Consider the following 24,950-nt stretch of genomic DNA (forward strand, 5'->3'; position numbering starts at 1 on the left):
TATCTCTAGGAATCAGTCAGCCCTAGGAGGGACATTCGTTCCCCTACCAGGAAGGCCCTTGAGATGTCAAAACATCATAAAATAAAAAAGCATGACCACCACACACTTATTCCATTTGTGAGTATTTACACAAGACAGAAACAAATAGGGGCTGTCTGTTAAGAATAAAGAAAGGAAAGACAAATCCTCCAGCCTTGGCAACATGAAGGATGGAGAGCAAAAAGATGGAAACAACTCAAGTACCCATAAACAGATGAATGGATAAACAAAGTGTAGTATATACATACAATGGAATATTATCCACCTTAAAAAGAATAAAATTCTAATACATTCTATAAGATGGATAAAGCTCGAAGACATCATGCTAAGAAATTAACCAGACACACAAAGGAACAAATGGTGTATGATACCACTTACATGAAGTAATGAGAATAGGCAAATTCACAGAGATGAAAAGCAGAATAATGTTTACTATGAGCAGAGGAAAAGGGAAATTATTTTTAATGAGGACACAGTTTCTGTTTGGGATGATTAAAAAGTTCTGGAAAGAGATAATGGTGGTGGTCACACAACATATGAATGTATTTAAATAACACCAAGTTGTATGACTAAAAGTGGTTAAAATGGTAAATTTTAGGTTATGCATATTTTACCACAATAAAAAAAAAAGAAAAACACCATGGGATGAATGACAGTTGAAAACTGAGATGATGAGCAAGGGAACAAGATGGGTGGTAACTCTGAGGGGTGTGGGAATTTGATGGTTGGTAGAGCTGATACCAAGGCCTAGACTCTATAACTACATGGACCTATCAGGTTTCTCGAGTGCCTGGGCACTGACTGCTATTACCCCTCGTTAAGCACTGTGTGAATGCATGGTTTGCTGGGAGTGAGTACTGATGAAACAATGTCACTTTATCAGTGCTCCTGAAAAATAACATAAATGCTTCATAACAGTGAATCAGGAGATTGGTCTGTGTGTATATATGTGGCGTATATGAGTGTGTGTGGCTAACGTAGAGATACTGTTCATACCAAAATATAATAATAAACCCCAAAGTATCAGGCAAAGAACAAGAAATCAAAGGACTGGCTGTATTTGTAGAAAGAGCTGTAGACCAGGCGTCCCACGTGTGAGTGGTAGTTCTCTCTCTGGCTTCACTGCCTGACCTTGGACAAGTCACCTGCCTGCTCTCAATCTCAGTTTCCTAAATTGTCCTTCATTTCCACCCCAAAATAAGGAAGTGACTCACTTTATGTCTGTTTGTGGACATTACCCTTAAAAATTTTAATTCATAGTTACCCTTTAAAATGTTAAATTTCTTTAAAACTAATCAGTACATCTTCATCTTGGGGGCTGGCACTGTTGCTAGCCCACCCAAAGGCTGATCTTCTTTTCTTCCTTGTCATAGAGTTTGCCTCCCACCAAGGTATTGAAAATAGCAATACCCCTTTGCTGTGCTCACTTTTCTAGCCTATCTTCCATCAAGAACACCAGCATTCGACAGACCCCTCACCCAGGTGCCTGAGGGGAAGTCTGCTGGTGGGAAAGTTTTCCTATCTGGAAACAAGAGACATGTGAGGAGCAATGCAATGTTGCTATCCCTCATCTGTGCCACTCTTCAGATACTGTTATATATGCAGCAGCCACCCTACAATCACAAAGAGACAAGCTGAAGCAGGTTGATACCTGAGGGCTGCAAATGTAAATCTGGAAAGAGCCAGAATCCTGGAAAGAGTCACCCCTGAGCTACTGAACATAACCTGGGACTGTCTACTTTAGAATTTCTTATAATGAGTGCCATTATTTAAGCCATTTTGGGTTGGATATTTTCCCTTTTCCAGCCAAGATATTCTATATGGTACAAACCACTTCCTGAAAAATACAAAAACTTTATAAAAAACATGAAGAAATTCAAACATGACTTCAATACCCACCCTTTGAGTGTAGCCATCTACTCCTCTGTGTGCCCACACCCTGCTCCCCATCTGTTACAGCAGATGAGCCACCCTTGCTCCTGCATAGACTACCCCTTCAATTGGACGTGGGTCCCATCCTCTTCTTCTTACTCAAGGACATCCATCTCTTTCCTCATGGCCAGTGTTTACCTCTTTTCTGGGTTATTCCCATCAGTATACAAATATCTCCCCTTCAATACAAAAACAGAACAGGGAGTTCCCTTTGTGGCTTAGTGGTTAATGAACCCAACTAGGATCTATGAGGATGCGGGTTTGACCCCTGGCCTCACTCAGTGGGTTAAGGATCCGGCGTTGCTGTGAGCTATGGCCTAGGCCAGCAGCTATAGCTCATGTTCAACCCCTAGCCTAGGAACTTCCAAACTTCCATATGCCATGGGTGTGATCCTAAAAAGCAAAAAAAAAAAAAAAAAAACAAAAAACCCAAAGCAATAAAAAAAACAAAAAATCCAAAACCAGAACAGAACATAACGAAACAAAACAACAACTGCTTGACTCCATCTCCCAATAGAGTCATTACTGCATTTCCTTACTTCCCATTACATCAACATTCTTTGAAATATTTCTCTGTACCTCACATTTTTCTGTTTACTCTCCTCTCTTGAGCCAACTCCATGTAGGTTTTTGTCTCTTCCACTTTTCAGAGACACGTAGCAGTCACCCGTGACTTCCATGTTACCAAATTCAATGGCCAATTCTCAGTTCACATGGTTTTTAACCCCTCAGGAGCATTTGATACAATTGTCACTCTCTCTTTGACATTTAATTCACTTGGCTTTCACTGTTTACTTCTCTTTCGTTTGTCTTCCGACATCCTGGGGCTCCTCCTCAGTTTCCTTTGAGGGCTCTTTTCAACTTCCTGACCACTAAATGGTGGAGGGCTTCAGAGCTCAGACTTCAGACTCTTCTGTTTTCTACCTGCACCCCCCCCATGTGGTTTTATTTAATTATATTCCATCACTACAATGACAGATCTCAGCTCAGAATGACAGCTCAGTACACCCAACTGTCTGGTGGACATTTAGGTTTGGTTGTCTAAAGGGCATTTCAAACTTAATATTGTTTAGTACTATACTCTTTATGTTTCTCTTAAAACTGCTTTTTTTTTTTTTTTCCATTCCTTTTCCATCTTATTAAATGGTCTGGCCAAAATCTTAGAGTCATCCTTAAATTTTTTTTTTTAAATATTCTATAGTCAATCAATCAGCAAATGCCTCTCAGTTCCATTTCTACTGCTACCATCTTTGTCCAGTCTACTGTTAATGCTCACCCATATTATTGCAATAGATTCTAAATCAGTCAAAGACTGAATCTGGCTATGAGGAAATTGTTCACAAAAATGCTCTTTTCTTGGACTAGGATTGTTCAGATAGTAAAGGGTCTTTAATGCCACAAATAAATAATGGGATTATCTTGCTGTAAGATCTCTTTCCCAGCATAATCATAGTAAGGACTTTTTTAAGCTTTTCACTAGGAAAGTTTTCTTTTTTTTAATTGTGGTACAGTTGATTTATACTGTTGTGTGAGGCAACAAGGATTTTTGATTGCTTCTCTTTCCTAACACTATTCATCCTCACCTTTGTGAACAAGGGAAAGAACTGCTAGCTCACTCCTCATTTTCCCTAAAGGACTGTTCCTAATTCTTAATTTGCTTCACCAGGACAGGCCTATGACCTCCTGTTTTTCTTTCCATATATACAGTGCTACAAAAGGCGCTGCTGAAGAATGGCTTGGTTTGACCCTGCTATCCCACACCTTCAATAAGCTGAAATTGTGGGGAGCAGCAGGCAGCCATAGCCTGACCCTTGCTTGCCCCCTCTGGGAGCTGAATACTGTGGCACTCATTAAATATTCAGCAATCTATTCCCAGTTTAAAACAAACAGAGGTGATCTTTTCAAACCATCTAGTGGATCTGCATTACAACTGAAGAATGACTTTCCTGCTTCATTAAACATTTAGGTCACTCCTAGGCTTGGGGGGCTGCCTGTCATGGTGACAGCAGGCAGAGTACAGCAGTGCAACTCCCTTCCTGATGCAAGAAAACTCCCCTCACATTCTTACTGATGATTTTATTTATTTATTTATCTACTTTGGCAAAGATGACAAGAAGGAGGATGAAAGTATCCTCTAATTCCCAGGAAGTTGGCATGTGTTCTCAAGACACAAGTGTTAGGGCTATCTCATATGCAGGGTGTTTAACAATTGCATTATAACCATTTATTTCACTTTGGAAAGGCATTCTCTCCTACTCTGTAATCATGGTGAAAGCATCAGGGATGTCTAAGAACTGAACTAAAACCATTCGTACATTATTAGTCATACTAGTGATAGTCATACTCATGATGACCTAAAACAGGCACTAAACGTTTAAGCTTGTCTGGTACCTTCAACTTTCACCTTTACCTTGGGAGCTGTTGGAACTTCCTACATTTTACCATTATTATTTGAAGATTATAATTTTGTCATACAATTGTTTTAAGAGCCCATCTATGATCTGGGTTGTCAACTGCTGCTTTTGTAGCATATATTTGACGTCCCTGAGTAAGCGCTGGGCGCACTGGGGTTTCAGAGAACCCATGCTCGCACTGAACTAGTTAAATAATAATGAAAACTGCAACTGCTGTATACTTGCAAAGTGCTTTAAAATTGTGCTCATAACACTTTTTTAAATTTATGAGACAACTTTGCCTTTCTTCTTTCTCCCCTAAAAGCAACGAAAATGTAAAAGATATTAAGTATGAAGGAACTCATGTTAAATATAAGGTCTCAAATTATTTTGTTTCCTTTCACTGTCTCTCCAGCTTCCATCAATTTTTTTCTTGCATTGGCACCTCCTCTGCGTGGTCCCACAGAGCCAACCTCAAAAAGGCTTTGGGAGTAGATCATGTGCTGTTTCAGTTTTTGTTCAAATTCTACCTTGGAGCAGGGAGGGGTTTTTTTTTTTTATTGGTTTTAATGCAGTGTGTCATAGAAGACATTTTAGGGGATAACTTGACTTTGGCCTAATTCTTCTGCTTTCTGTTGATTCTTAAATATCATTTAGCAATGCCATTTTTAAACTGAATATGATCTCAGAGATTATCTAACTTCCTTCTTTTATAGATGTGAATCCGAGGTCTAGACAAGTGACATGCACTGTCTGAGGATTGTCTCAGGTCCTCAATTTTCTCAATCTATTTTCTATCCCATAGCATAAGTGTTTCCTATTTGTCATCAGCCCCCTGGCCTTTATGAGGCTCCACTTTGTTCCACTTACCATGACCTTTTGAGGGGCATGCCTTTCTGGGTTGTACATATGTCTCTCCCACTCCATGTTATTTCTCCAGCTTCGTTACATTGTGTCAGGGCATTGGGGGTGGGTGTTTGACCCTTGACCTCCAGATCTTGTCATCCTCTGCCTTATACAAATTTATTTAACTGAGACGAGATTATGTATAAGTAATGCCCGACTTCCTCTGATAGTAGAGCCAAGAAGTGTTTTCTGAGTCTTCGTCCTCATTTGAGCTGCCTACAAAGATTTCCATCCATTGGATCTCCATACCTTGTTCTGATGAGTCACGTAGAACAAACACACAGTAAGTTGACACCGAGAAACGGCTTAGGGTAAGTTTTGTTTTCCTTCCTTCAGTTAATGTCCAAAGTCACCCTTGCTCTTGCATTCTTATACTGTAGATTTCCTTCTTCGTGTTCTTTCAATTTAAAACCTGTGATGGGAATTTTCACTGGCCCAGCTCCCATGCATACATCTTCAATAAAGAACCATGTCTCCACTTTCTTTTGTGGCTTTTCATTTTTTGCTTTGTTGACTGTTGTTTTACACTCTCTGGGTTATCAGATCTGAATGGCAAGCCAGAACACCGATGTATTCATTTGCATGGAGACATAAAACACTCAGAATCAGCATCCCTTTCCCTGGACAGGGCTGACTCACCCTCACACACCTGTCCCCTTGACTTGCCTTTTCTAGGCTTTGGGCTGAACAACAGTTTCCTAAGCATGCTGCTTCTTGCTGTCAGACCTGTGGTTCAGTGGCATAAAGTACACTGGCCACATTCCAGACTCAGATCTGTACCCTGGTCACCGTGATAGGGCTCTGCCAGCTCCTGGCACATGACATGAAATAAGAAACCCTTAGGTGTTTATTTAAGTGGATCTATTTTAATTTCCAAGTACCAAGCAGCAACATTTCCCCAACAAATACTTGGGTGGCTTATTCTCTCTTCTGCTTGATTTCTCCCATTTTATTTATTAGCTTCCTTCTGAAGGTGCCCCTCATCTCCTTCTTTAGAGGATTTATTTCAAGTTTATCAAATACAATAACAATTTCTAGATCTGTTCATTTTTTATTTTTGTTTTTATTTTTTATGGCTGTACCTAGCGCATATGTACATTCCCAGGCCAGGAGTCAAATCAGAGCTGCAGCTGCAGGCCTACACCAAGGCATGGAGACACCAGATCTGAGCCACATCTTGTGGCAAGGCCAGATCCTTAACCCACTGAGCGAAGCCAGGGATCAAACCCGCATTCCCACAGATACAATGTCGGGTCCTTAACCCACTGAGCCACAACAGGAACTCTTAGATCTAATGTTTAGGAATGTCAGTGGTCTTCAGGGCCAATATTCTCCCTATTTGCTTGTACAATTAATTCTTGCCAGCTCTCCTTATTTCATTGTGCTTTTCTTTCGGTCACAGCTCTCTGTGGACCCCTCTCTGGCTTCCATCTGGGTGAATACTGGGGCTAAAGCACATGGTCTCAAGTTTCATGGCACAACAGCAACCTTCCTCTCCACTTATCTGCTCTCCAAAGCACATGCCTCTCTCAATCAGCAACTTAGAATAGCACAGAGAACGTCAGCAGGCTTCTAAGCTAGCTACTGTTGTCTCTTCCTGGCTCCGGTCCACCAGCCAGCTTCTAACAGATCGTGGCCTAGAGATGTGCCATTTAGTCTGAGGGCCCTGCTAGTACCTCAGCCTCCTCCACTTGATCAGAAGCCAATGGCCTTGAACCATAATGATTTGTTTCGAGGTGGTTTAATTGCTGGTCATTAGGAGAACTCAGTTTCATGGAAGCCACTCCTGTATTGGCTGTAGAACAACTTAAGGGCATTTCTAGCATGTGACTCAGTGTCACCTGGATGAGAGCTTGTGTGAGGAGTGTCCTTTAGGATCCACCATCAGCACTTCCATGGCATCTTGTTTTCCATTGTTGCACAACTAGTTTTATAGTTGCTCATCTCCCCTCTCTGCTCCCTCCCTAGACTGTACATTCCTGGCACCCAGCCCCTGACTTACTCATCCTACATTGCCTGTAGCCCTGTGTCTGGAAGGAATTGTCTGAAATGTCTGTAAAGGCATTTCACAAAATATTTCATAGAACTGTGGTTGAGAATGTGCAGAATCTTTGAAGGATGGTCAAGAGCTGTTGGGGCAGCAGAAGACCTTTCTGCAGCTGTCAGAGGTTTGAAAAGCTGAAGTTCTTACAGTAAGGAAGGCATCATCTTTTGAAATAGTATTTAAAGAGAAGGAGTTTGGAGGTTCTTGTTGTGGCTCAGCGGTTTCCAACCTGACGAGTATCCATGAGGATGCAGGTTTGATCCCTGGTCTTGCTCAGTGGGCTAAGGATCCAGTGTTGCCGTGAGCCATGGTGTAGGTCGCAGATGTGGCTCAGATCCCGTGCTGCTGTGGCTGTGGTGTAGGCTGGCAGCTGCAGCTCTGATTCGACCCATAGCCTGGGAACTTCCATATGCTGCATGTGTGGCCCTAAAAAGACAAAAAAATAAAAATAAAAAATAAAGAGAAGGGGTATATGTGCTTTGATCCAGTTGTCTTGTAATCTACACATGACCATGGGATAGGAGGTGATGTGGTAAAACAAAAAGCCACATGCCTTGCTTCCCCTGCAACTAATCCGTGCTTTCCCCAAGTTCCCCATTTAATGTAGTCTTCTGAGGGGAGATTTTAAGTTCTGTTTAATCAGAAGAAAGGAAATGTGAGGTGGAGAGAGAGACTGTTACAGTGGGAGATGTGTCTTTCTGGAGAATGTGTATATTCTTGGAAAAAAATAAAGTGCAGATTTGCATTTTCTGACCGGAAATATCTGGTTTGCCCTGAGGGAAGATTCGGAGCACCACAGCAGGCGTACAAAGAGAAAGATTCGATATCTGGCCTTTGACACCTGGAGGAGGACTTCTGGGTCTGCAGAAAAACATTTGATTTCAAAGGCAATCTTTGTGGAAAGAGCATTTCTTCTGCATCTACCAAGAGCTGTCCTGTGGACTAAATCGTGAGAAAAGCCTGGGAGAGAGAGAAGTCAGTGTATGACTTAGAAGAGGAGGCATGTGTGAAGTGGAAGGAAAACAGAGTGAGAGGAGACAGGTGGTGAGACCCGTGTCTTCAGCACTCCTCTTTGGGCTGATATCCAGGAGCCCCGGGAAGTAGGTGGACCCCAAAGCAAAGACCAAACAAAGGGCTCTGTGCCCTGCATCCTTCCGGGTCCCCAGGAGGCTGGCAAGATCCCCTGGTAGGCACATCCACCACCCGCCACAATGCAGCCCTAAAGGAGAAGTTGGCTTGGCAGACAGGCCCAGGAAGCTCCCAGCTGTCCCAGCCTGCCAGAGGTGTGCAGGGAGCCAGCGGTCCTCAGTGGCCCACTGAAGACTTTCAGAGATTCTGGGAGGGCAGAGGACTATTTGGAACCTGAGTCAGGGTGAAGAAGCTATAGATGGAGGGGAAATGGCCAGCATGCTGGAGCCAGCAGGTGGGTGACTGAATGCTGTCCCCAGGGGGCAGACCAATGGTCTCGCTGAGCCCCAGCAGTTGCCAGTGGAGGACATGAGCAGGATATTACCATGTCATAGAGGCTGGACCTGAGGAGGAGGCTGGAGAGAGACCAGCTGGAGGAAGACGGGAAGAAGATTCTTAGTGAGGGAAGATGCCACCCACTGCATTGTATGTATATTAAGTCCTTTGAGCCAAACAATTTTTTTTTTTTTTTTTTTTTTTTTTGTGGCTGTAGAAGCTGCGGCTCCTGAAGTTTAGAGTCACTTATCGCAGTCCTGGTGGACTCAGGGCAAAAATTCAGCGCTCCGCTCTAGCAGTTCATCCAGCAATTCAGCATTGCTTTCTCTGCTCCTCTGAAGCATTTTATGTTTTATGGTTTTTACTTGTAGATGTCTTGTTTAATTTTGAAAAATACTCAGAGATCTTCCAAGATCCACATTCCAAACAAATAAAATGCAGTGTGGTTTGGTGCTGTGGTAATGACTCAATCAATCACCTTTTCATAGAAAGGCTATAGTAATCCCAAATGAAAAATTCCACACCAGATGAAAGTGGCTTTGGGAAAAACCCCTGATTCATTCTCTAGCTGATTTTATGACTCACTCATTTGGAGCTTATTGGATTTACAGTTTAGACTCTACTCTCAAGAGGAAATAGTTAAACATAGCAGAATACTGAATTTTCAAGGCATCGCTCTTCATGTATTTTCCATTTTCCTGTGCTTAAGTCTGTGACAAAGCTTTATCTCAACACCTGTATTTTCCTCATTAATTGACCAAAACAGAAAATATGACCCAAAGAAACTCCATCCCTTAATCAAGATTTTGTCATAGTTTATGTTGTTTTTCTTACCAGATAAAAAATGTGGGAGTTTCTGTTGTGGCTCTGTGGTAACCAACCCCACTAGGTTCGAGTGGCCTTGCTCAGTGGGTCAGGAATCCGGTGTTGCCATGAGCTGAGGTGTGGTCACAGACACGGCTTGGATCCTGCATTGCTGCAGCTGTGGCACAGGCTGGCATCTGCATCTCCAGTTCAACCCCCTAGCCTGGGAACTTCCATATGCCGCAGATGCGGCCCCCAGCCCAAAAAAGATGAAAAAAAGTATACTTTTGTCACCAAAAAAAACTAATGGAGGAAGAAGGAGGTGGTGAAGGATTTTAATTAGTGCTCAGCCTGAGAAGGAGGCACATTCTGTGTGGTTTTGACTTAGAGACAAGGAGCTTAGGTGTCTGGGTGCTTATAGCCCATCACAGCCAATCATACACCTGCTCAGCTCCTCATCTTTTTTCTCTGCCAGCATTTCTCCTAGAAGTTCAAATGCAAAACTCTTCCAGAGGTGGAAGGAGGTATGGGTTGACGGTAAAAATAAACAAACAAACAAACCAAAAAAACTGACTAAATGCCACTACTCTTATATTATTGGGAGATAAAATATGTGTTCACATTGTATATTTAATTTTTTTTCTTTTTATGCCCCCCTGTGGCATATGGAAGTTCCTAGGCCAAGGGCTGAATCCAAGTGGCATCTGTGACCTTCACCACAGATGCTACAATGCTGGGTCTGCACAGGGCTGGGGATCAAACCAGCACCTCCACAGAAACTGGCCAGATCATTACTGAGCTGCAGTGGGAACTCCTCACATTATATATTTAATTTGACTCTAAGTCTCATTGGTATGATATGTATTTTGCTTAAAAATGAAGCTAAGGATTACTGTTGGGAATAATTTTGAGACTTACCTAAGTCTGTCATGGGGGTTTTGGAAAGTTTTGATCCCTATAAAAGTACAGTAAACTTGACATAAAAAATTACTTGCTTGGGTTCTTGAAATTGCTTAGTTTTTACTTAAATTTGAAAATATTTGGATGACTAAAAATATATTATTTAGCACTGGAACTGACTGTGTTTGTTTTTCAAACTTCAGGTGCCAAGATGACACAAAGTTGGCACTTATTAAGGTGCCACCACCAGGCTCACTGCCCAGCCAGGGTTTTAAACTACAGAGACCAGTGCTTGGCGAATGCCTTTGCTGGATACTAACAGTGGTTGGGATCTTTAAAGTAGGACAATAAAACTTCATATCATGATCCCAAAAGGATTATATTGGCACCACAAGGGAGTTTTAGGAAATAAAATGACCACCTTTTAAAGTTAGAACAATTAGAGTTCTGTTATGGCTCAGCAGGTTAAGAACCCAACCAACATAGTGTCCCATGAGGATATGAGTTCAATTCCTGGCCTTGCTCAGTGAGTTAAGGATCTGGCATTGCTGTGGCTGTGCGTGGCCCTACAGCAGCACCTCCAATTCCACTGCTAGCCCAGGAACTTCCATATTTCGCAGGTGTGACCATAAGAAAAAGTAAATAAATAAATAAACTTAGAACAATTATAACATCCTTGTAATATGTGCAAGTTTGATAGACATGAGACTATGCCAGAAATTATTTGGCAGAGTTTTATTTAGTGTAATTTAAAATAAATTTGGGTGCATTGAACAATTACAGCAAAATTGCAACAGCATTTCAGAAATTAAGGAGTTAGAGAAAATTTTTCTTGTAGCTCCCCCTAAGAATGAGTATCATTTTGATGTGTTTAATCAGTGATTCCTTGGGGTGATCCCATCTTATTTGCTTTTTAAAGCTCACTCTGGAGTTGATGAGTAGATAGAACTTGAGAAGAGCAAGACTTGGAGTCAGGGAGACAAATTATGAAACATGGTGAGAGCAGAGAGAAGTGGACACAGCCAAGTCATATTTAGAAGATGGAATTGGTAGAAGCTGCTGATAGCTGATTTAGGAAGGAAGTATCGAGATTTTGGAACAGAAAAAGACTACTCTTTGAGATAGGATGTGGGGTTCTTATGTGTCCTATCTGAAAGAGTAGTCTTTTTCTGTTTCCAAAACCTTGATTCTGTGTCCTGATCACTATATGCAGAAGCGTATATCCTCTGTTATCATTTCTCTCAAATACTTTCCCCAAAGTGGTGTTTAAACATGTATTTTAATTTGGGTAAAATATAGTCACCATGAAATTATAACATAAGCTTCAGGAGGGAAAAGTGGCCTTCTTCCATGGTATCAAGGTCCCTGAAAGGCATGGAAAAAACTGAGGCACTGTCACAGACTGAAGGAGACTGAGGGGATGTGACAACTAAATACAATGTGAGACCAGGGGCAGAAAAAAAAAACATTTAGTGGGGAAGCTGAAAAAATTTAAATAAGATGCGTAGGTCAGTTTATATTTGTGATAGTTTCCTGCTTTTGTTAAATGTACAATGATTATGGAAGAGGTTCACATTAGGAAAATCTGGCTGAAGGGCACATGGGCTCTCTCTGTACCATTTTAGCAACTTTTTGGTACAAATATTAAAATATAAAAAAATTCACAGGCAGCATTTATTTTGGCAACAATTTCAAAAATATTTTACTATTTATTTTTTCTCAAATTTTTAACAGTTTCTGGGGTAAAAAACACTGGTGCTTGAGACTGTATATGAGGTGGACAGTATCTGTGTGATACTGTTAATTCTGGTTCCTGTGAGTCTAATAATTTTCCTTGATCAGTTTGGACTGGTTCAGGCTACAAAACCTCTGCACAGTTGACCCTTGAACAATGTTGGCATTAAGCGGATCAACAGCCCTTCCAGTTGAAAATCCGTGTATAACTAAAGTTAGCTGGATACGTGGTTCCTTAGTTTCCAAGGATCCACATCCGTGGATTCAACTAAGCACAGATTGTATAGTAGTGTAGTACGTATTGGGAAAAAAAAATCTGGGTAGTTTGAAATGCAGTTCAAGCCTGTTTTGTTCAAGAATCAGCTGTATTTTTACCACCGTGACCATTGCTCTCTGCTGGGGCTCTATGCATTGTGGGATTGGGGCAGGGGTAACTCTTTTGCAGCAGGTGAGACCCTGTTAACCATACTCCTGGGCTGAGATCCGAAAGCAAGAGTGAAAAGTAGGTAAACTCTGTAATATGTTCCCTCATTTCCCGTCCGGAATTGTCTCTTCCCAGAACCCACCAATGTATTCTGACCATTCTCACCCTCGCCAAGTAAACCTGAAACCCGCTTCTACCCACAGGCGGGCCTAGCTTTGCCATTCATTAGGAAATAGCAAAATCAACTCAGAAGTTCAGGTGTTAACAACTGATGAAGCCCCGCCCACTCAATTTCCTATTAAACGGCATTCCCATTTAACCACCGCCTTGGACCAACGAGAGGGAGTCTTACACCGAGGCAAGAACAGCGGCCAGCGGAGGAGCTGGCGAGTTCCCGGAGTTCCGGATTCATCAGGTACGTGCAAATTCCGGGGACTGAGGTTTGGGGGAACCCGGCACTCCGAGAAAGGCCGTTTCCAGGGCTAGTCCCTGAATGTCTTGGAGGACGTAATGTGGCATCACCTGGGTTAAGTTCTATCATTTCCTCCAGAATTTTGGGTTATGTTTTGCTGCTGACCTTGTTTTCAGGTTACTCCTTCAAAAGGACTGGAAACTCTTGCCTTTGATAATTAGCAGAGCCTGTCATACTTTGGAACTAAAGAGTCACAGATATATTTTCATTGCCGACTAAATGTGAATCACTTGCTAAATCACACATAACCATTAAGGTGGTTGGTTTACAGTTCCTAGGGTTAGTTCGCATTAACAACTCCTGTGAATGAGAACTGAAACACTCTCTTCAACAGTATAGAAAACTATTGCTTTCTCAGGTGTTCACCCAGCATTCAACACAGCCTGCTTGCATCTGTGCCTCCTGCCTGCCTTAGGGTGCTACAGTTATGGCTCTGCTGGAGGCCCTGAGCTCTGGAACAGAGAGAAGCCTGGAAAGTGGCTTCTGGCATTAGTGGTATCAGCAGTCTGCCTTCAGGACCAGAGAGGGAGCGGGACAGCTGTGCCCCGAGAAGTGAACTCTGCCACAAGAACCTTCCTCGAAATAGTCCTTGTTCTCCTTGCTGGAAGCTGATGAAGCTTCAGTCTCAGTTGTTTCCTGTCACCTGCCTTTCCTATATGACCTTGCAGTCCTCCAGGTTTCCTGAAGGTGCTCATCCAAAGGTTCACCTGCTCCTTTTTTCTCTCACTACCAGTTTATCCTGGCAACTTTATTAAAGTATAACATATGCACCATGAAATCCAGCCATTTAAAATGTGCAATTCAGGAGTTCCTGTCGTGGCGCAGTGGTTGACAAGTAAGACTAGGAACCATGAGGTTGCGGGTTCGATCCCTGGCCTTGCTCAGTGGTTAAGGATCCTGCATTGCCATGAGCTGTGGTGTAGGTTGCAGACGCGGCTCGGATCCCGCGTTGCTGTGGCTCTGGCGTAGGCCGGTGGCTACAGCTCCAATTCGACCCCCTAGCCTGGGAACCTCCATATGCCGCGGGAGCGGCCCAAGAAAAGACAAAAAATAAATAAAGTGTGCAATTCAATGACTTTTTGGTAAATTTATGGGATTGTGCAACCATTACTATAACCCAATTTTAGAACATTTTCATCACCCCAGTAAGATCCTTTATGCCCAATTAGTTAAGCCCCAATTTCTCCCCAACTCCAGGCAATCTCTTTTTATTTTTTCTTTTTTGGTCTTTTTTAGGGCCACACCTGCAACATATGGAAGTTCCTGGGCTAGGGATCGAATCTGAGCTTCAGCGGATGGCCTACACCATAGCCACAACAATGCCAGATCGAATCTGCATCCTTGTGGATACTAGTCATATTCTTAATCGCTGAGCCACAACAGGAACTCCCCCAGGCAACCTCTTTTCGATGTTCTTCTGTCTTTAGAGTTTTGCCTTGTCTGGACATTTCCAGACAAGTGATATCATGTAGGACGTGGTCATCTTTGTCTGGCTTCTAAACATAATATTGATGAGCTTCATCTTTGAGGTAGCACGTCAGCTATTTTTGTGATGATGGGCTCCTGCTCCCCAACACCAAAATTCCTTAGAGGTGCTAAGGCCCCCTGCTCTTCATATGGTGCTGCTTCTCTTCACTTGCCCTGCAGTCAGTGTTCCATGTGGTTGTTGAGTCTGATGCTCTTTCACTGCTCAGATCCCCAGATGGCCTCACCTCAACTGAACCATCCAGTCTTCTCCAGTCTGTCCCACCAGGTTGGGGTCTCTGTTCAAATGTTCCCTCCCTTTAAAGAAGTCCTTGCTGACCTCTTTCACTAAGATGACATCCTTCGTCATGGCTATTCACTTGGCCTGCTTTGTTTCTTAATTTTATTGACTCTTGAAATATATTTTCTGCTTAGTACCTTTATTTATTTTTGGCCATGTCCATGGCATGTGGAAGTTCCCAGGCCAGAGATCAATCCAAGCCCCTTCAGTGACAACACCAGACCCTTATCCCACTGCGCCACGGGAGAACCCCTGCTTAGTACTTTTATTTTTAATTGAGATTTAATTGCCATATAATCTTAGCTTCAGGTGTACAACATAATTGAGTATTTGTATAAATTGTGAATTAATCACAATAAGACTAGTTAATATCCATCACCACCTATACTTACAATTTTTTTTTCTTACAATAAGAACGTTTAAGATTTACTCTCTTAGCAACTTTCAAATAGCCAGTAGAGTGTTATTAATAGTCACCATGCTGGAAAAAACAAAAAACAAGGCTTTCCCATCATGGCGCAGCAGAAACAAATCCAATCAGGAACCATGAGGTTGCAGCTTCGATCCCTGGTCTCGCTCCCTGGTCCCGATCAGTGGGTTAAAGATCTGGTGTTGCTGTGAGCTGTGGTGAAGGCTGGCAGCTCTAGCTCCAATCAGACCCGTAGCCTGGGAATCTCCATGTGCTGTGGGTGCAGCCCTAAAAAGCCAAAAAAAAAATAAAATAAAATAGTCACCGTGCTAAGCATTACAGCCCCAGGACCTATTTATTTCACAACTACAAGTTTATCCCCTTTGACCTTCTTCACCCATTTTGCACCCCCTTTCCCTCACTTCTGGCAACCACTAATCTGTTCTTTCTACAAGTTAATATTTTTTTTTCAGATTTCACATATAAGAGAGATCATACATTATCTGTATTTCTCTGATTTATTTCACTTTAATGCCCTCAAGTTCCATCTGTTGCAAATAGAAGGGTTTCCTTTTTTTATGACTGAATAATAAACCATTGTGTCTGTATTCCATATTTTCCTTATTCATCTATCAGTGGAATTCATTTGTTCCCATATATTGGCTATTGTAAATAATGTTGTAGTGACCATGGAGGTGTAGATATCTCTTGAAGATGATGTTCAATATCCAGAAGTAAGATTGCTGAATCATATGGTAGTTCTATTTTTGACTTTTCGAGGAACCTCTATACTGTTTGTCATAGTGGCCGCATCAATTTATATTCCTATCAACAGTGCACAAGAGTTTTCTTTTCTCCAGAACCCCATAATCTCAGAATCACTTGATATTTCTTGTTATATTGATAATAGCCTTTTTTTTTTTTTTTTTTTTTTAGGGCCACACCTTACAGAAGTTCCCAGGCTAGGGGTAGAATCAATTGGAGCTGCAGCTGTAGGCTGATGCAATGCCAGATCCCTGAGTCTATGACCTACACCACAGCTCATGGCAATGCTGGATCCTTAACCCACTGAGCAAGGCCAGGGATCAAACCCACATCCTCATGGACACTAGTCGGGTTCATAACCCACTGAGCCACAACAAGAACTTCAATAATAGCCATTCTTACAGGTATGAGGTGTTACCTCATTGTGATTTTTTTTTTTTTTTAATAAGGGCCATACCCACAGCATACGGAGGTTCCCAGGCTAGGAGTTGAATTGGAGCTGCAGCTGCTCACCTAGGCCACAGCCACAGCAATGCCAGATCTGAGCTGCATCTGTGACCTATGCTACAGCTCACGGCAATGCTAGATCCTTAACCCACTGAGTAAGGCCAGGGATTGAACCTACGTCCTCATGGATGCTAGTCAGATTCCTTTCTACTGAACCACGATGGGAACCCCTCATTGTGATTTTTGATATGCCTTGCCCTGATTATCGATAAGTGATGCTGAGCACATTTTCAAGTACCTGTTGGCCATCTGTATATCTTCTTTGGAAAAATGTCTATTCAGATCCTCTGCCCATTTTTAATTGAATTTATGTGGGTTGTTTCTTTGTTTTGTTTTGTTTTTTTTGCTATTCAGTTGTGTAATTTTTTTTTCATTTATTTTGGATCTTAACTGCTTATCAGATACATGATGGTTGGAAATATTTTCTCCTGTGTGGTAGGTTGCCTTTTCATTTTGTTGATGGTTGCCTTTGCAGAAATTTTTTAGTTTGATATAGTCCCACTTGTTGATTTTTGCTTTTTTGCCTTTGTTTTTGGTGTCAAAACTAAGAAAATACCAGAGTTCCTGTCATGGTGCAGGGGAAACGAATTGACTAGGACCTATGAGATTGTGTGTTCGATCCCAGGCCTCACTCAGTGGGGGTAAGGATCCAGCGTTGCCATGTGCTGTGGTGTAGGTCACAGATGTGGCTCGGATCCCACATTGCTGTGGCTGTGGTGTAGGCCGGTGGCTACAGCTCCAATTTGACCCCTAGCCTGGGAACCTCCATATGCCATGGGTGCAGCCGTAAAAAACAAACAAACAAACCAAAAACACTAAGAAAATACCTCCAACACCAGTATCAAGGAGCTTATGTCTTTGTTTTTTCTAGGAGTTTTATGGTTTCAAGTTTGTATGTTCAGGTCTTTAATCCATTTTGAGTTAATCTTTGTGTATGGTGTAAGGCAGTGGTCCAGTTTCATTCTTTTCCCAGTGGTTGTCCAATTTTCCCAACACCATTTATTGAAAAGATGATTCTTTCTCCATTGTAAATCCTTGGCTCCTTTATTGTAAATTAATTGCTCATGTATGTGTGGGTTTATTTCTGGGCTCTGTTTATCCACATATTTGTTTTTATGCCAATATCATACTGTTTTGATTATTATAGCTTTATAACATTGTTTAAGATCAGGGATCATGCTGCCTCCAGCTTTATTGTTCTTTCTCAAGATTGCTTTTTCTATTTAAGGTCTATTGTGGTTCTGCACAAATTTTATGATGAATGTTTTCTATTTCTATAAAAATGCCATTGGAATTTTGATAGAGATTGTGTTGAATCTTTGGGTATTGGATCCTTTGGGTAGTATGGATATTTTAACAATATTAATTCTTCCAACATATGAGCACAATTTTTTTTCCGTTTATTTGTGTTGTCTTCAATTTCTTTCATCAAAGTCTTATAGTATTTTAATATGTTATATAGTCTTTCACCACTTTGTTAAACTTATTCCTAAGTATTCTTTTTTGGGGGGGATTAAATTTAGTTTATTTCTTTTAAATTTTATTTAAGTATTGTTGATTTAACATTAATTTCTGCTATACATAAAAGTGATTTAGTTATACATATATATGTATATATATACTTCTTAAAAATATTCTTTTCTATGGTTTGTCATAGGATAGTGAATATATTTCTTTTATTGATTATCCTGTCCCTGTATCATAGCTCATATCTGCTAACCTTCTGTCCATGTATTATAGCTTATATCTGGTAACCCTAATCTCCTACTCCATCCCCCACCCAAACCCCTCCTCCTTGGCAACCAGTTTTTTCTCTGTGTCAGAGTCTGTTTCTGTTTTGTAGGTTCATTTGTATTATATTTTAGATTCCATATATAAGTGATATCATGGTATGTGTCTTTCTCTTTCTGACTTAACTTCCTTTAGTATGATAATCTCTAGGTCCATCCATGTTACTGAGAATGTCATCATTTTGTTCTTTATGATGGCTGGGAAATATTCCATCGTATGTATGCACTACATCTTCTGTATCCAGTTATCTGTTGATAGCCATTTAGGTTTCTTCCATGTTTTGGCTATTGTGGATGATGCTACTCTGAACAGAGGGGTGCATGTATCTTCTTGAATTAGAGTTTTGTCTGGATGTATGCCTCAGAATGGGAATGCTGAATCATGTGGTAATTCTACCCTTAGTTTTCTGAGGAAATTCCATACTGATCTCTGTCGTAGCTGTACCCTCTTCAGCATTTGTTATTTGTAGACTTTTTGGTAATGGCCATTCTGACTGGTGTGAGGTGGTACCTCATTGTAGTTTTGATTTGCATTTCTCTAATAATTAGTGATGTTGAGCATTTTTTTCATGTGCCTGTGGGCCATCTGTATGTCTTCTTTGGAGAAATGTCCATGGAGAAATATCCATTTAGGTCTTTTGCCCATTTTTCAATTTTTTTTAATTGTTGTTGAATTGTATGAGCTGTTTGCATATTTTTGAAATTAAGCCCATAAGTTGTATTTGTTGCATCATTGCAACTATTTTCTCCCATTCCATTTGTTGTCTTTTCATTTTGTTTATGGTTTCCTATGCTGTACAAAAGCTTGGAAGTTTATGTCCCATCTGTTTGTTTGTTTGTTTGTTTTTTATTTCTATAGCTTTGGGAGACTGACCTAAAAAAACATTGATATGATTTATGTCAAAGAATACTTTTCCTGTGATATGTTCTAGGAGCTCTATGGTATCATGTCTTATATTTAAGACTCTTTTTTTTTTTCTGTCTTTTTGGGGCCGTACCCATGGCATATGGAGGTTCCCAGGCTAGAGGTTGAATTGGAGCTGTAGCTGCTGGCCTGTGCCATAGCCATAGCAACATAGGATCTGAGCTACATCTGCGACCACTGAGCCACAACAGGAACGCCTGGCCAGGCCTTTCAATACTATGTTGAGTAAGGGTGGTGAGAGTAGGCATTCTTGCCTTGTTCCTGATCTTAGAGGTAAAGCTTTTAGCATTTCACCACTGAATATAATAGTAGATGTGGGTTTGTGATATATGGTCTTTATTATGTTGAGTTATATTTCTTCTTACCCATTTTGCTGATAGTGTTTAATCACAAATTAATGCTGAGTTTTGTCAAAAGCTTTTTTTTTTCTTTTCTATATCATTCTTTCTGCTGCATTTTCTCTATTTCAAGCCACAGGTCTACTTGGAGGGTCATGAAGCAGGTGGTTATAAATAAAATCAGAGTCTGTGAATAGTGTCATGACATTAAAAGACAGAATTGCTGGATTCTCTCAATAGGTAAAGAACTAGCATCTTTGGAATCCATGAGTTGGTATTATTTATGGCATACCTGAGAGGTACCTTGCTCTGATTAACATTACCATGCTATTTACTATAAAAAAGCACAAGGGTAGACTGCAGAAGATACTAGGATCACCACTTTCTGAAGACTGACTTGTAACTTAACCCATTGACTTCATCATGGCTTTTTTTCCACATAGAATAATGGGTTTCACTTTCCTCAGTGTTGATCAAAAGCTTTTTCTGCATCTATTGAAATGATCATGTGATTTTCATTCTTTAATTTGTTTATGTGCTATATCATGTAGATTTTTTTTTTTTAAACAGACATTGCACCATCCTTATGTCCTCTGGGAGAAATCCCACTTGATAATGGTGTATGATCATTTTAATGCATTGAATTCAGTTTGCTGACATTTTGCTGAAGATTTTTGCATCTATATTCATCAGGGAAATTGGCCTATAACTTTCTTGTGGTGTCCATCTCTGATTTTGTTATCAGGGTAATGCTGGACTCATAAAATAGGTTTTTAGAAAGAGTTTGAAAAGGATTGGTCTGTTTTCTTTAAAAGTTTGGTAAAATTTATCTGTGAAGTCATCTGGTCCTGGACTTTTGTTGTTGATAAGTTTTTGAATACTGATTCAATCTCCTTACTAGTAAAATCAGTCTATAGAGATTTTCTGTTTCTCACGACTCATTTTTAGTAAGTTGTATGTTTCTAGGAATTTATCCATTTCTTCGGGGCAGTCTAATTTGTTGCTGTATAATTGTTCATAGTAATTTCTTTCTTTCTTTCTTTTTTTTTTTTTTTTTTTTTTTTTTTGGTCTTTTTGCCATTTCTTGGGCCGCTCCCATGGCATATTGAGGTTCCCAGGCTAGGGGTGGAATCAGAGCCATAGCTGCTGGCCTACGCACAGCCATAGCAACACAGGATCTGAGCTGTGTCTGCAACCTACACCACAGCTCACGGCAACGTTGGATCCTTAACCCACTGAGCAAGGCCAGGGATCGAACCCATAACCCCATGGTTCCTAGTTGGATCCGTTAACCACTGAGCCACGACGGGAACTCCTTTCTCTGTCTCTGTCTCTCTCTCTCTCTCTCTCTATCTCTTTCTTTCTTTCTTTCTCTTTCTAGGGCTGCACCTGTGGCATATGGAGGTTCCCAGGCTAGGGGTACAATCAGAGCTGTAGCCTCTGGCCTATGCCACAGCCACAACAATGCCAGATCCCAGCCAAGTCTGTGACCTACACCACAGCTCATGGCAACGCTGGATCCTTCACCCACTGAGCGAGGCCAGGGATCAAACCTACAACCTCATGGTTCCTAGTCAGATTTGTTTCTACTGTGCCATGATGGGAACTCCTCATTGGCCTTTTCTACCTGAATCTCTATTTCATTTATTTCTCCTCTGATCTTTACTTCTATTAATTTTAGGCTTAGTTTTTTTCTTTTCTTAGTTTCTTGAGGTGTACATTTAGGTTGTGTAATTGAAACTTTCTTGTTTCTTACTGCAGGCATCTTCACAATGAACTTCTGTCTTAGAACTATTTTGCTGCATCCTATAAACTTTGATATGTTCTATTTCCATTTTTCTTTGTCTCTAGGTATTTTTAAAGTTATCTTTTGATTTCTTTTTGACCCATTGCTTGTTCAGTGGAATGTTGTTTAATCTTCACATATTTGTAAGTTTTTCAATTTTCTTCTTGTAGTTGATTTTCTAGTTTCATACCATTGTAGTTGGAAAAAATGCTTGATATGATTTCAATATTCTTAAATTTAAGACCTGTTTTGTGGCTTAACATATGATCTATCCTGGAGAATGTTACAGGTTCACTTGAGAAGAATGTTCATTACTTTTGTATAGGATATTTTGTAGATGGCAATTCCATCTGGTCTAATGTGTCTTTTAAAGCAAAAATTCCTTATTGATTTTTCTGTCTGGATGATCTATCCATCGATGAAAGTAAGGTATTAAAGTTTCCTACTGTTACACATGGCTATTTATTTCTCCCTTTAAGTCTGTTAATATTTGCTTTATATATTTAGGTGCTCCTATGTTGGGTGCATAAAATATTTACCAATATTATATTCTCTTGTTGGTTTGACCTCTTTATCATTTATATAGTGAACTTTGTCTCTTATTACAATCTTTGTCTTAATGTCTTTGTCTGATAGAAGTATAGATATCCCAGCTTACTTTTGTTTTCCATTTGCATGAGATATCTTTTTCTATTCCTTCACTTTCAATCTGTGTGTGTCCATACATCTGAAATGAGCTCTTGTAGGCAGCATACTTATAGCATGTAGGATCTTGGTTTTCTTTTTTCTTTTTTTTTCTTTTAATCTATTTAACCAGCCTTTGTTATTTGACTGGGAGAATTTAGTCCAATTTTACATTTAAAGTAGTTATTCGCAGGTATGTACTTATAGCCATTTTGTTAATTGTTTTCTGGCACTTATGTGATGCCTTCCTTCTTTTCTGGCTGTCTTCCTTTGTGATTTGGTGATTTTATGTAGTGGTATGCTTAGATTCCTTTCTCTATAGTATACCTACTTTAGGTTTTTACTTTGTGATTCCCATGAGCTTACACAGAACAACTTACATTTGTAAGCCTGTTTTAAGTTGATATCAACTTAAATTTGAACACATTCTAAAGCTCTATATGTTTATTACCACTACTCCACCCAGTTTTATGTTCGTTTTGATGTCACAATCTACCTGTTTTTATCTTGTGTATCCATTAAAAATTTTTGTAAACTAGTTTTTTTTAAAACTACTTTTGTTTCTTAACCTTCATACTAGCTTTACAAGTGATTAACCCATCACCTTTATATTAAATTATTCTGAATTTTACTATGTATTTACTTTTACCAGTGAGATTTAGGCTTTCACGTGATTTCCTGTTACTAGTTAGCACCCTTTCCTTTCAGCTTAAGGAATTCTCTGTAACATTTCTTATAAGGGCAGTTTGGTGGTGATGAATTCCTTTAGCTTTTGCTTATCTGGAAAACCCTACCTCTCATTCAATTCTAAAGAACAGCTTTGCCAAATATTCTTGGTTGGCAGTTTTTTTTTCCTTTCTGTACTTTGAATGTATTGTCCCTCTCCTTTCTGGTCTTCAAAGTTTCTGCTAAAAATCTGCTTATAGTCTTACTGGGATTCCTCTGTACATAACAAGTTGTTTTCCTTTCAAGAGTCTCTTCTTTAACTTTTGACAATTATGTGTCTTGGTGTGGGTTTCTTTGGGTTTATCTTATTTGGTGCTCTCTAGACTTCCTGGATCTGGTGTCTTCTTCCTTCCCCATTATTTCTTCAAATAAGTTTTCTGCCCCTTGCTCTTTTTTCCTTCTGGGGCTCCTATAATGCAAACATTGCTCTGCTTGATCTTGTCCCATAAATCCCTTAAGCTCTTTTTACTCTTTTTCATTTTGCTTCTCTTATTATATGAGCTCCAGTGCCCTGTTTTTTATTTCACTGATCCTTTCTTTTGCTTTAACTAGTCTGCTGTTGAACCCTCTAGTGTATTTTTCAGTGCAATTATTGTATTCTTCAACACTGGCTTCTATTTGGTACTTTGTTATATTTTTCTATCTCTTTTTTGAAGTTCTCACTTTGTTCATTCATTCTTTTTTTTTTTTTTTTTGTCTTTTTGCTATTTCTTGGGCCGCTCCTGCGGCATATGGAGGTTCCCAGGCTAGGGGTCTAATCGGAGCTGTGGCCGCCAGCCTACGCCAGAGCCACAGCAACATAGGATCCGAGCCACGTCTGCAACCTACACCACAGCTCACGGCAACACCAGATCTTTAACCCACTGAGCAAGGGCAGGGACCGAACCCACAACCTCATGGTTCCTAGTCGGATTCGTTAACCACTGCGCCATGACGGGAACTCCTGTTCATTCATTCTTATCTCAGGCTTGGTGAGCATCTTTATGACTGTTACTTTGAACATTTTATTAGGAAATCACTTTTCTCTTTTTCATTAAGGATTTCTCTGTGGTTTTATCTTGTTCTTTGTTTGAAATATATTCCTTTCTTTATTCATTTTCCTTAACATTTTGTTTTCTATGCATTAGCTAAAACATCCCCCTCTCCCAGTCTTGAAGGAGTGGTCTGGTGTAGGAGATGGACCTTATTGTTACACCCTAGTCTAGCTCTTGGTTTTCTCGAACCTTTGTGATTGTCCAAGCAGGCTGCTTTATTCTTGGTGCCCTCTGGTAGTTGAGCATGTGTAAATACTGGTCATTGTCCCAAAGGGGAGGATCTCAGTCAGCATCTAGATTCAGGCTAATGGCAAAGCTAGATCCTCAGGCAGAAGCTTTATAGGTTTGCAAATATAGCTCTTTCAGGGGTAGATGGGCATTTCTGTCTGCTTTCTCTGTACTGGGACCTGAGGTAATAACCAATTAAGAAGTTTATTTGATGCTATCCCATTAATTCAAGAACACAAGCCTTGCTACTCACCAGACTCGGGCTATCTAGGATGTGGCACAGCTACAAAAGTTGGGGTACCACACATACACCAGTGTCTCCTCTTTTGGAGACACTGGAGACCTGGGGCAAGACAGAGGGAGAGTGTGACAATGATACCCATTGGCCTCCCTGATCTCTGGAGGCCTTTAGAAGTAAGTGTTTAATTAGAAGCCTGCCCCTCAGGCCACAGCTATAAAGATATAAGTAATAGCCTTTTTCACAAAAAGTCTGGGGGTATATTTCAGTCTCTGTGCTGTGCCCTGGGGTGGGTAGCCAGTTAAGAACTGTTTCTCCATTTGCTGCAGTCCTGGGGGACCCACTGACCAATAGAGCCAGGTGATCAAGGAGTGTCCCTTGGGTGGCGGCCACCAAGAACCAGGGCACCGGACATGTGCACAGGGTCCTTTCTGGGAGGTACTGGTGACCCAGAATGAAGGAGAGGGAGAGTACTACAGTGGCCCCACCAGCCTCTGTGATCTTTGGAGAGTATTTCAGTAGGCTTCCAGATGTGTGTTAAATTAGAATCCTGCCCCTGAGGCCAAAGCTTTAAGATAAGAAAGTAAGTGTCTTTCCCAGAAAGACTGAGTACTTTTCAGGCAGCAACCTTTCCACTGAGCCC

At 40.7% G+C, this 24,950-nt stretch overlaps 1 long non-coding RNA gene across 7 annotated transcripts in view; it reads left to right on the forward strand.

The window, feature by feature from the left end:
• LOC106508909 (uncharacterized) overlaps positions 1 to 24,950 on the forward strand; it is a 156,082-nt gene that overhangs the window by 107,941 nt on the left and 23,191 nt on the right. For 4 of the 7 annotated variants that reach the window (XR_014806494.1, XR_014806506.1, XR_014806499.1 and 1 more), the window contains one exon: positions 12,844 to 13,055. The exons of the other annotated variants lie outside the window; for them this stretch is intronic. This is a non-coding gene — a long non-coding RNA (uncharacterized LOC106508909). The remainder of the gene's footprint in view (positions 1 to 12,843; positions 13,056 to 24,950) is intronic. 7 annotated transcript variants of the gene reach the window in all.

Source organism: Sus scrofa, chromosome 1 (genome assembly GCF_054392235.1).
Source record: "Sus scrofa isolate SSC_HxYL_T2T_F1_AM1 chromosome 1, Sscrofa_HxYL_maternal_Yorkshire_Landrace_v2.0, whole genome shotgun sequence".
NCBI lineage: Eukaryota > Metazoa > Chordata > Mammalia > Artiodactyla > Suidae > Sus > Sus scrofa.